Below are 11755 nucleotides of genomic sequence, written 5' to 3'. Positions count from 1 at the left end.
ATCACTAAAGGTATGCTTGTACTGAAGAACTCTTGTAATCGCAATAAAAAAAGCAGCTGCGGGGCCGAGTAGCAAAGAAGAAAACTGAAGCAGGCGCAAAACATCTAATTAAAAAAAATATATAAAATTGTTACTAAAAAATTATAAAAGTTTAATAATAATAATAATAAAGTCATAAAAAAGTTTGTCTTGTAATTTTTTTAAAAAAAATTCAAAAGGAACGAAGCCCCTCCAATAAAAATTTAGTTTAACGGCAAACTAATCAGATAACCGGAAACGCAGTGGTAGGTCCTTTCTGGCGCATTTTGCTCAACGTCTGCGACCGATTCGACCTGTGAACTGTAAGCACCGATCAACGTTCTGTTTGAAGGGGATTGGCGCACGTAATAATTCCAGAATAAATATAAAGTTGTGTAGATCCCGTGAGCAAACGCGAGCGTCGAATGGGCAGAAGGATAACTAATAAGAATAAGAATAAATTTCATACTAAACCTCATTGGCTCAAATGGGGTAAAGAAAAAAATTTAATGAAAACTTTACATAAAATAGTAGTATACGAAAAGATATTGGTTAAACTTAATTTTATAAAGGATATTTCAATCTTTTCTGCAAAGGCATTGGCTGTTGAAAAAATTTACCAAAGACTAAGTGGCTTGACTTTTTTTTAAAAAAAAAATTTTTTTAAAAGAGTTTTACGAATATTGTCCTTCCTTAAGCACGCTCTGGTCACTATTATTGCAGTCGGCAGGGTCATAGATACCTAACTTTTTCGGATCTTTAGGCCCGCAGCGGTTTATGAAGTCCGGACGGAAGCGCCCAACCAATGCCTTTGAATAAAAAAGAACCAATAAGAAATGGTGGTGTATATTTTTTTGAATATACATATACGATTGCGTCTAATGGTAATATTAAGCAACAATCTCAACTTTTTATATATAATAAGTGTTTTATATAGAAAAGTACTATATTTTCATATGTAATATATAAAATAATATATATAAGTATAAAATAATTATCAACATAAACAATAATAATACTAATTTGTAATAGATATACTAATAAGAATTAAAATAATAAAAAAGTTAATATGAATAAAAAATAATAATAAAGTTTATGTTATTAATAGTAATAGAAAATTTTTTGTTACATTAAGAAAATACAAATAATAATAATAATGAAGTTGTTAGTAATAAGAATATAAATACTGTAGGAATATAATAAAAAATAATATTAATAAAAATAACGAAATGAATATATTTCTTGTATTAATAAAAGATTTATATATTTAGTTTAACACAACAATTATTATAAAATTTCATTATTTATATTTTATTATTATGAGATAGAAAAAAAAACCTTAAAGTACATAAGAAACATCAGCACCAGAATATTGCATATAATAAAGTCTATTAACAAATAGATAATAGACCATACCTAAAAAGATATAAAGTAAATAAAAATATTAATATCAAAAAGTTTATTAATAAATATTCGAGCAAAAAAAAAACATTAAGAAGTAAAATATTATAGATATAAAGTTTTATAAGAAATATACACTTTATAGTTAAATATAATAAAGTTATTGAAAAAAAAATAAAAAGTTCTTATAATATACGATAGTGTATATATTCATATAATTAGAAAAAGATATTTATTAATAAAAATATTGTTTTATTATCCATTATAGTATATATATAATAATAAATTGTAAATAATTATTGTTTACTTCCTTTTTGGTTTTAACAAAAAAATGAATAACGTTATAATAAAAATAAAAAAGTTTTAATAACTAAAAAGAATAATAATAATCAATTCGTTAACGTCAACTCAGTAGAAGCCTTAAAAAGATGCACGTGACTCCATGAGTTCGCCTTCGCTGCAAGGGTTGCAATAAGCCCCCGCGCCTCACATGACACACCCTAGATAACCCCACCAATTAGCGTTCTCTCATTCCATGTGAGACAAGCAAGCAACAACTGGAATAGTCGAACTTTAACATTATATAATAATCATAAGGTTTTCGTATACAGTATTTTATTATAAAAAATTATTAAATAAATTTATTTATTAACATTTATATTTATTTCGTAAATTCAATTTAAATGTAAATTTTTTTTATAAACTTCAAATTGTTTATAAATTTATTTTAATTTTGATTCATATTTATGTTTATATAAAAAGTTTGCAAAAAATATATAAATCTCAATAAAACTAAATAAAAAAAATAAATAAATATTATTAGAAAAATAATAATAATAAATAATACTTTTATATCTATTAAAGTAAAAAAAAAGATTTACAAAATTCACTAAGTAAAAATATAGTGTCATATAATAAAAAAATAATAGAGAAAACTTAATATCATTACAAAAATTCTCTTTATAGGATAAATATTATTAAAGTTTACTTAGATTTACTACAAAAGATAAAACTGTTTCAGTAAAAGGTCAAATGCTACTATAAAAATATATTTAAATAAAAAAATAAAAAGTTTTTTATAAAATTTTAAAAAAATTATAAATTCTAAAAGAAAAATAATAATTTGAATATATTAATAAAAATATAATAAGTAAATTCATAATCTATAAAAAGAAAATAATAATTTTAGTAAAAAGTTAAAAAATAACAAACGAAATTTACAATAAGATAGAACAAAAATACTATAAATACATAAAATAGAAATTTCTATAAATATTATAAAAATTATAAAACCAGTAACTTCGTAAACGTATTAAATAATAAAGTAACAATCAATTTATAATAAAAAGTTTATTAGATTCACAATAACAATAAAGTCTGTTAGAATTTACAAAAAAAATTTAAAATCTGAAAATATCAAATTCAAAAATTATAAAAAATTATACATCAGTAGCTTCATAAAAGTATAAAAAAATTAATTTTAATTGTAATAAAAAGTTTATTAGATTAAAAAACAAAAGTTTATTATAAGATTCTACGGAAAATATTATAAATCTAAAAGAAACAACATCAGAACTTATAAAATAATCATAAATCAACAGCTTTATATATCTATAAAAATATAAATAAATAAAAAGATTCTTAAATTAATAAAAACAGTAAAGTTTACTATAAATATACCAAAAAAATATTATAAAACTCAAGAAAAATATAAAAAATTATCAAAATTTATATAAACAAAAAAAAATAAAATTATAAAATTATAAAAGTTTACTTAAATAAATTTTAACTATAGGAATAAAAAACGTAGTAAATAATAAAACTTATATTAACAAATGATTAAAAAAAGTATTATTATAAGTATGCTAGAAAAATATAAATTAATAATGGTTTTGCGAATTCGATTTTATAAACTCGTAAAGTTTGACGTTTTTTATAAATTATAAATAAAATTCTAAAAACAATTAATTACTAATCTTAGATTAATTGATTAATAATAAAAGTCAGTACTAGTATTAGTACGCTTCTCAAAAAGAGTACTGCAAATTTAAATAAAGTTAAAAACGTTTAAAATGTTAAAAAATAAATTAGCAAAGAAATAAAAAAATAAATTAAATAAAAAATAAGTTTTTAAATTTTTTTAATACAAAAAAAAATATATAAAAAGTATATAACTTTCGTGTAAAGCAAAAAAAAACTCTTAAAAATCTAAATATTGTATACAAAGTTGTGACCATTAATTTAGTTTTAAAAGTTTTAAATAAAAAAAAAATAAAAATAAGTAATTTATATGATAACTTTTATCAGTAAGAAAACATAAATTAAATTGAATAATAATAGAAAAGTATTAAAATTGTACCTAGATTAAGTATAAAAATAGTATACAGCAGAAAACTTTAATTTAAAAAGAAATTAAAATTAAAAATTATTGATAAATATGTAATTAAAAAAAATATTAAAAGCAATTAAATAATTAATTATAAATATATATAAAAATTAAATTATGTGCATTAAAATTTATATTAAATACAGAACTGCTAAACAAATTTATAGAAATTTTATAAAAATAATTTACAAAAAATTTATAAACTAAAAAGAATTTATTTATATATTAAATAAGATGCCTTTTTGTAACAAGTGTTAAGTCGCTTAAGCTTCACCAATTCCGTACTAATAATAACTACCAAAAGAGAGAAAAATAAAAATTAAAACATTAAAAATAAATTGTAAAGCAACTAAAATTAATTAATTTAATTTGTAAAAGTTACAAAAGAAAAGAAGTACATCTATACCTGCAAGTTTTTTTATGATAACTTGTTAGCAATAGTAATTCTTAGTTAAATTTTTAAAAAAAGGCAAGTGCCAAATTTAAAATTTGAAAAAAAAAAATTATTACAACTTTATTTTCTATACTAATAGTGAATTTTATTTCAAACAAGATCCAAAGATTAAAGAAATTTTTAAAAAATTTAATACCGAGAGCTACTAAAAGAAAAGTGAATCCAAAGGACCATTCAGGAAATAAATCCTATTAAATAATAAAGTAATTTATTTATATTAAAAAACTTAAAGAAAAAGTTATGGAGCATATCGAAAGCTCCAAAAGTTAAAAACTAACTTGAACTGCTCTGCAGCGAACTTAGCTACAACAAAAGATGAATTTTATATAGTAAAATAAAATAAAAACAGCAACTATAAATAAAAGTTCAAAGAAGGACCCTTCTCCCATCCAAGTTATAATTGTACAACAATACAAGTAAGAGAGAATTAAACAATATATATATAATCGCAATATATAAATTTAAAACCGTGTTGTCAAATAATTACTTTCTCTTCATATGGATACATCAACGAACTGTCATCATAGTTTATGTATCGATTCCTGGGCTTTACAAACTTAATAAAAAGGAGCATTGGTATAAGGCCTACACTTAATATATTAAAACATAATTGTTAAATAAAAGCACTGCCAAGAAAAAAAGTTGTTGGACATAGCAATATGGCTGCTAGAAAGGTAGCCCACTGCTGATGCAAAAGACAGCGTTTCCATCCGTCAGTCATTTCTTTGATTGAATGCTTTAAGCAGTTACTATAATGATATTTAATATATTTATAACTTTATTAATTAGGCTACTTGTAAACTTTGCAGCGAATTTATTAAGAGCAACTTGTACTCCGATTGGCCTTTAATATACATTGAAACCACGGAAGAAATTATTATTCTGTAAACATACCGCTTAGTAATATTACTGGTCACCAACATTACAGTAGCTTGGTTTGTGTACCAGCGAATTTAGTGTTACGCCTCAATAAACATAAATTTATTTACCTTTAAAGTAACATAAAATATACATATTTATAAAAAATATAAGCTACCTTTAATATTACAGATTCTGGGGTCCGTTCGTTATTTTTAAGAACATAATACAGTATTAACTGTTTTAGCGCATATACTGTAAGTACAATTATATATGTATTGTATTTTAGTGATAAATAAATTTATGCTGTCAATATTCCTCAAAAAAGAATTCATGTAATCATTAAAACTAATAGCCCTCCTTTGTTTAAGCTAATATATAAGCAGGGAAGGAAATTTATGAGCCTAATAAAGTTGGTTATGTAAAGTGTTTTTAAAAAAGTATTAATTGTTACCATTAAAAAAAGTTGTTTGGTTTAATAATATTCTTAATCCTGCAGCCATTTATAGAAACGGGAGAAGCAGTATTAAAAATACGTTGCTTTCGCTTTTCTCTCGAAAAAAATCCACGCTACTTTAATTTGATCAAAGATAGGCCTTTTGTCCTCCGCGAAAAGAAAGTAATAATTATTTGTTTTAATAAAAATAATCGTGGTATATAATATAATGCTGATAAATGTCGTTATGTAGAATTACGAAATAACGAAAAAAAAAGCATGCGTGTTGGTTTATTTAGTTTTAATGTGTTTTCTTTTTTAATTTTATATGTACGTTAACGAATAACATAATTTGTTTTAATTATATCTTACATGCATGCAATTTTTTTGGTTTGTTGGGTTAGTTCCATGATAACAGCGTGGATATTGTACATTAAACATCACCCTTTTCTTTCAACTCTATCTGTAATTATTTTTAAGTTCTCATATAAAGATAATCCTTTAATTTTCTGATGACAAGAAGGTTAACTGTTAGACGAGAAGTCATCTTTATCAGAAAATATCCCTAAATCACATTATAACTGTAGTTATTTTCTAAGGCGTGGTTTAGTAGGAGAGGCTACGAATTTATGTATAAAAACTCGAGCCAGGGATAGTTGGTGATTTTATTTATTATTAAGATACTGCTATCACAATTTGTGATTGTACATACGTATATTTTATTAAAGGTAAAAGTAAAAATCTCTTAAAATTTATGAAGGCAATATGTACAATATACACAGTAATTAAACTGCTGCTTGAAACCACAATACGATCCCTCAACGAACAAAGAACAGGAAAAATTATATTTTCTCCTGCAGGGGGCTAATTAAGTTTGGCTTTGGATTAAAATTTCCATTACTTATTTTTAAGAAGTTTTAATCAAATAATGTCGGCGTTGATGGTTAAGGTAAGAAATTATAAATTAAGAGTAAATAATACCGATGAATTATTAAGGATACCGCTTTGAACCTCGTCATATATGGTAGAGCTAGGATACAGGCCAATGAGTAAAAAAGTGCGTAAAGCTTTTCTATTCGGAAAAAAATTGTTAATTTTTATATCTTATGTCGTTTGTGCTTTCTTATTTGAATCAATTGCATTTAACTACGGATACTCACATTGCAGTAAATCTTAACGCTTACTGCGAAATAAAGATAAGAAAGGGGACATTATCGGAGGATTCTTTTGTCTTTATACGCCATGACAACTGTTCGACTATATTATATATATATATTTTTTAACTAATCCATATATTAACCAGAAAATATATATAAATCGTTTATAGTAGAGATGCATAAGGAACAAAAAAAAAAATTTCTCACTACCATATTTAAAATTTAAAATAAGACAGTTTTTAGACTCGTTGCCCTATGACAATAAATAATTGAGCCAGACTAATTGTAGTTTTAAATGTTTTTTTTTTTTATTTTAATTATTAACTCTAGAGCTTTGAGTTTTTGAAATTGGTTGGGGCCTCATTTTTTTAAAGAGTGCTAACGTTATTACAAATGTCACTAATAAGAGAAAATAAAATAATAAGTTAAGATGCTTAGAGGCTATTATTATTAGCTTATTATGACCTTTAAGAGGTTAGCTGAAATAAGAAACTTTCAATTATTCACCGTAACAGCAATTTATTATAACAAAATTAAAGGAAAGTTATTTTGCAAAAACCATTAGCAAATAAAAGTAGGCTTTAGTGCTGCAATAAGCCCAGTAATTATTACCGTTCTGGTTAATTTGGACTAATAGAAATTTAGAATAAGAAAAAAGTTTCTTTATATATCTAAATACTTTTTTTAGAAACCAGTGTAATTCAATTAATTATATATTTTAAAAGACTTTTGTTTATAACAGATCATCTAAGGATTACAGGTTTATACAGCAAAGTATATCCAAATTATCTATTATTTAGTCTTTAGGCGTCTTTTTCTGAATTCCATCATGTTTTCATTATCTTTAGAGTTTATACTGCGCTTCATACTTTCGTTATTTTTGGGTAAACTAAATTTGAAGATATAATCAGACTTCTTTTGGATTTCTGTTGAACAAGCTTTACTCTTTTTTCTATTCGTAGGATCCATATTAACATTCAGAAATTTAAACGAAGTGTTGTCTCGAGCTGTCTTGCATAACTGTGACGAAAGTTCTTGGATACTTTTCTTTCCTGTGCATGTAGTGACCACCTTACTATTGGAAGTTACTTTATTATAGACTTCGCATAATTTATGAACTCCCTTAATATAACAATATAATAAGTAGAATATTCGTTATTGCTATTAGCAATTTTAGTTATATTACATTGGAATTTGAGACGCTAGGAGAACAACAACGTGGTGAGCATGAACTACAGCATGTAGTGTGACAAGCATCGGGAGAGGTCGGGCACGCCCGCCTCGTGCAAAGAAGTCGATTATTTTCAGATTTTAGCCCTATGAAAATTTTTAGAATTCATTAAAATATTCAGTTAACTTCATACTTGTAGGGTGGATAGAAGCCAGAAGAAGACGCCGATGACCCCGCTTTACGTTCATAGAAATAAGATCTTCTTCAGTTATTTGCATAACCTGAAACAATTAGATTTCAAGGCTTGCAAACAAACTAATATTACTTACGCAAGAAGCTATGATATTTTATTAATTTTATTAAAAAAGCTAATAAAAATCGCTTTAGCTTTACTTTAACCTATAAATCATAATCTTTAAATAACATATTTTTGTTAGCACAAAAAGTACATATAACTGTATAATTTAAGTATTCTTAATTTTAAATAAAATTTAACTGCATCCATCCGGTCGAAACCTTCGTCTATAAAATTGGGGTAGTATACCTCTAGGCTTAATTTTAAAAGCCACTCTTTCACCTCTATTGCTTTATCCATTTGTAAAAGTAAAAAGAGGTGCTGAAATGTCAAACCTAAGTAAATATAAAAGTAAAATAAAAGATCAATAGCAAGTATAAACCTAATAATATAAAATAATATTCAAATAATGCTTAATTTCCATAAAAAAGTTTATATCGAAGTTCAAACGTTGCAACATAAATAAATCTACATATTATAACTTTAATAGAAAAAGATAGTGTTTCTTGAAAGGAAAAGAAAATAAATATTTAATATATATCTCTGGTTACAATCAAAATTACTTCAATAATCTTATCTTACGGTAAGTTGAAATGAACAGTTTTAGTAACAGCTAGTGCTCTGTTTTATTTAACTCTTAATTATATACATTTTAAGTAAGGCCTAAAAAATATAAATTGGGTTGTTACCAAAAAAAGAAAGTGGTAATATACATGTTGCGAAAAAAAGGAAAAACTAAATAATAGAATTACCTATTTTGTTATTTAAAAAGTACCACTAAAAAAATGTTTATTTGAGCAGTTAAAAATTAAAAAAAAATAACATTTAATACTTTATATGGAAATATAAAGATAAAAATACTAATTGCTTACTCAATTAATTTAGTAGTGGGTAATTTTTGTAAGATTTTAAAATGGTACGAAGCGTGGGTATATAAACGTTAAAAACAGGAAAGGGGGGAGGTTAACTTTAACCTTATAATTTCTATTTTTAGACCTCATACTTTTTACTTCGAAATTATTTTTAACCTTATATGGTTTAATTAAAAATAAAGGCACAGCTATTAAAAATTTTAAGTTTGTAGTTAAAGTTAGCCCTACATATACTATCGTTTATTAGACTTTTACTAGTCTTAAAAATTTTAAGGATTACTTTAATAGTAATAAGTCTTTTTAAATAACTTAAGAGAGTCAGCCCTTGATTGCTTTTAGACCAAAAAAGATGTTTATTGCTAATACAATTAATATAATAATTTTTATCGTCTAAAATTTAAAAAAATCAATATTACTTGAGTAAAGTTATACTGCTATTCTCCAAATTTTTATATTAAAATAAAGTTTAGAAATATGGTGTTATAATTTAAAAAATAATTATGAAACCGATTCAGTGATATTAGTTAGGGTTTATCGTACTTTTCTTCAGCTTGGGGTTCATAATTTACGGGGTAATTTCGTCCTTTGTTAGATTATTTATTACGGCTTTATAGTTAAAAAAAATTACGCCCTTTTATTAAAATATAACTCTCTATAGAATATAGTTTTACTCTATAAACAAAGTGTTATTTTTTAACTCTATATATTATATCAAAGTTTAAATATAGTTTATATTAACATCGAAATTCGAACAGAAGACGTTTTGTGGACGATATACATAATAGTTGCCTGAAAAGTAACCTTCCTACCGTAGCTAACTTATCTAAAAGCCGTAACTTTTAAATTTTTGGAGACAGGCTTTATTCAATAACTGTTCCATAACAATTTTTATTAGCTTATGGGTGCAGTATATTTTAATAGTTTATCAGAAATTGCTATTAAGTGTAACCATAAAAGAACAACTGACTAGAAGAGAAGCTAAAAAACGAGCTTCCTTTCTGTAAATAGATACACCCTCAAAACAACGTGACAAACCCTCCATTTTAAAATTTACGTGACGGACTAAAAAGGTAACGCTTCTTTTATGAGGAAGAAAAAGAAATCGTATACCGCTAAAATGCTTTTATATTAAAAAAACAATTAAAGATACTTTTTTATTAAATATTTAATTAGCTAAGAACAGAACTAAGTGTTAGACTATTGAGAGGGGAACAGTGGAATACGAGTGAAGAAAAACTTTCAACTAAATTTATGGAAATAGTCAAATAATATTGGGACTTACATAAGTGCGTAATTGAGATATATAACTTAAAGACTTCTCTGAATAAGCGCCTGCCTAGTTACAGTCTTAATATAGCTGCCGAAATAATAGAGGCAATGGGGTAGTAAAAGGTAATTATTACGAGGCTACCTCCCAGCTATACTTATTGCTTTTAATGAAGGTTGTATAAAGAGTATAGAGATGCTAAATGAATTAAAATTTAATAACAAAGATATCATACTAAATGCATGAGTAAAAGATTAGTAATAGATTTGTTATATTAACAAAGTAATATTATCAGTAAGCTATATAACAACTAAAGTCAATGAGGACAAAGTAAAAGATATATCATATAAGAGAGAAAAAGACATGAAGATCGAGAAACTTTCCGTAGGGAATCTTACTAGGTCTTGCTATAAATACTTGTGGAAATTCGCACGTACTTTTGACTATTCGACTAATAGAGTTATAAAGAGCAGAATTTCTAATATAATTGATAACAGTTCTTCGACAAATCTCACTACTCCCGATAAACCTCTGGATTCTTATTGTCAGTCTTAATTCAAGTGCTTCCATTAAAATAAGTAAACCGGGATGACAAGTTATTGTCTTCGACTTCATTCAAGAAAAAGAGAGGAAAGTCACAAAGATGGTAATATCAGGTTTCGGGTCGGAGCAGGATAACGTACTACATGATTTTTATAACAGGAGGTGAAAATCAAAGTGTTCTCAGTCACGGTGCAGGATATTCAAGTTGTAGAGGGGAAGGTCACATACACCGTTATGTTGGCGATGGGGAGAGTGAAAACAAAACAGAAGTGAAGAAGTACAAGAGTCGAAAATATCTAAGTTGGACAGTGGCTAAGGACACCTCAAGAAGCTATAGCCTCCGAGAATGGAAATTTTAATTCTAACAGAACTTAAAGCTTTATGAGGCTTGTACTTGGAAGCTACTGAGGCACCTAAAAAAAGTCCTGTTAAATTAACTACAGAAACTTTTCAATAAAATCGGATGGAAGGCTGAAACCAGGTATCGCATAAAGAGTTTTATTAAAGTTAAGGAAATGGACTAACATTGAAACAACTTGCCCCTTAATATCTGTGGAAGTATTTAGAGTTGCTAAAATCATGGGCATATCAGATGAACTAGCAACGGTTACAGTTTGATGTAAAAAATGCATATAGGCATACCGACAAGTTTTAGTGGGTTTTAACACAATGCCACGGTTCACCTAAGACATAATTTGAAACACATGCTACAAAAACAAAATATACAAAAAAAAAACAATAATAGAAAAAAATAAATATGGATTACCAAAAACATATAGTATATTACATTAAGTACAAAGCACACAATCACAAAACACACAAACTAAAGTACAAACAAACAAAACACTAACCCTCTAAATTTTCACAAGAAAAAATGATCTGTGGTTAATCCAATCA

The 11755-nt window shown here is 25.4% G+C and overlaps 2 long non-coding RNA genes across 2 annotated transcripts; both read right to left on the bottom strand.

The window, feature by feature from the left end:
* On the bottom strand, positions 1-1433 carry LOC135144101 (uncharacterized). The gene is made up of 4 exons (XR_010282969.1): positions 1357-1433; positions 697-827; positions 272-459; positions 1-104 (listed from the first exon to the last, which is right to left on the bottom strand). It is a non-coding gene; the product is annotated as an uncharacterized LOC135144101 (long non-coding RNA).
* Positions 1434-4039: 2606 nt separating this feature from the next.
* On the bottom strand, positions 4040-4997 carry LOC135144105 (uncharacterized). Its single transcript, XR_010282973.1, has 4 exons — positions 4911-4997; positions 4747-4844; positions 4396-4447; positions 4040-4099 (listed from the first exon to the last, which is right to left on the bottom strand). It is a non-coding gene; the product is annotated as an uncharacterized LOC135144105 (long non-coding RNA).
* Between the last annotated feature and the right edge of the window lie 6758 nt (positions 4998-11755).

The sequence above is a fragment of the Zophobas morio genome, unplaced genomic scaffold (genome assembly GCF_036711695.1).
Source record: "Zophobas morio isolate AGI-343-1 ecotype UQ-CSIRO unplaced genomic scaffold, CSIRO_AGI_Zmor_V1 ptg000083l, whole genome shotgun sequence".
Lineage (NCBI taxonomy): Eukaryota > Metazoa > Arthropoda > Insecta > Coleoptera > Tenebrionidae > Zophobas > Zophobas morio.
The sequence above is the reverse complement of the archived record's forward strand: the minus strand, read 5'-3'. Positions and strand labels throughout refer to the sequence as shown.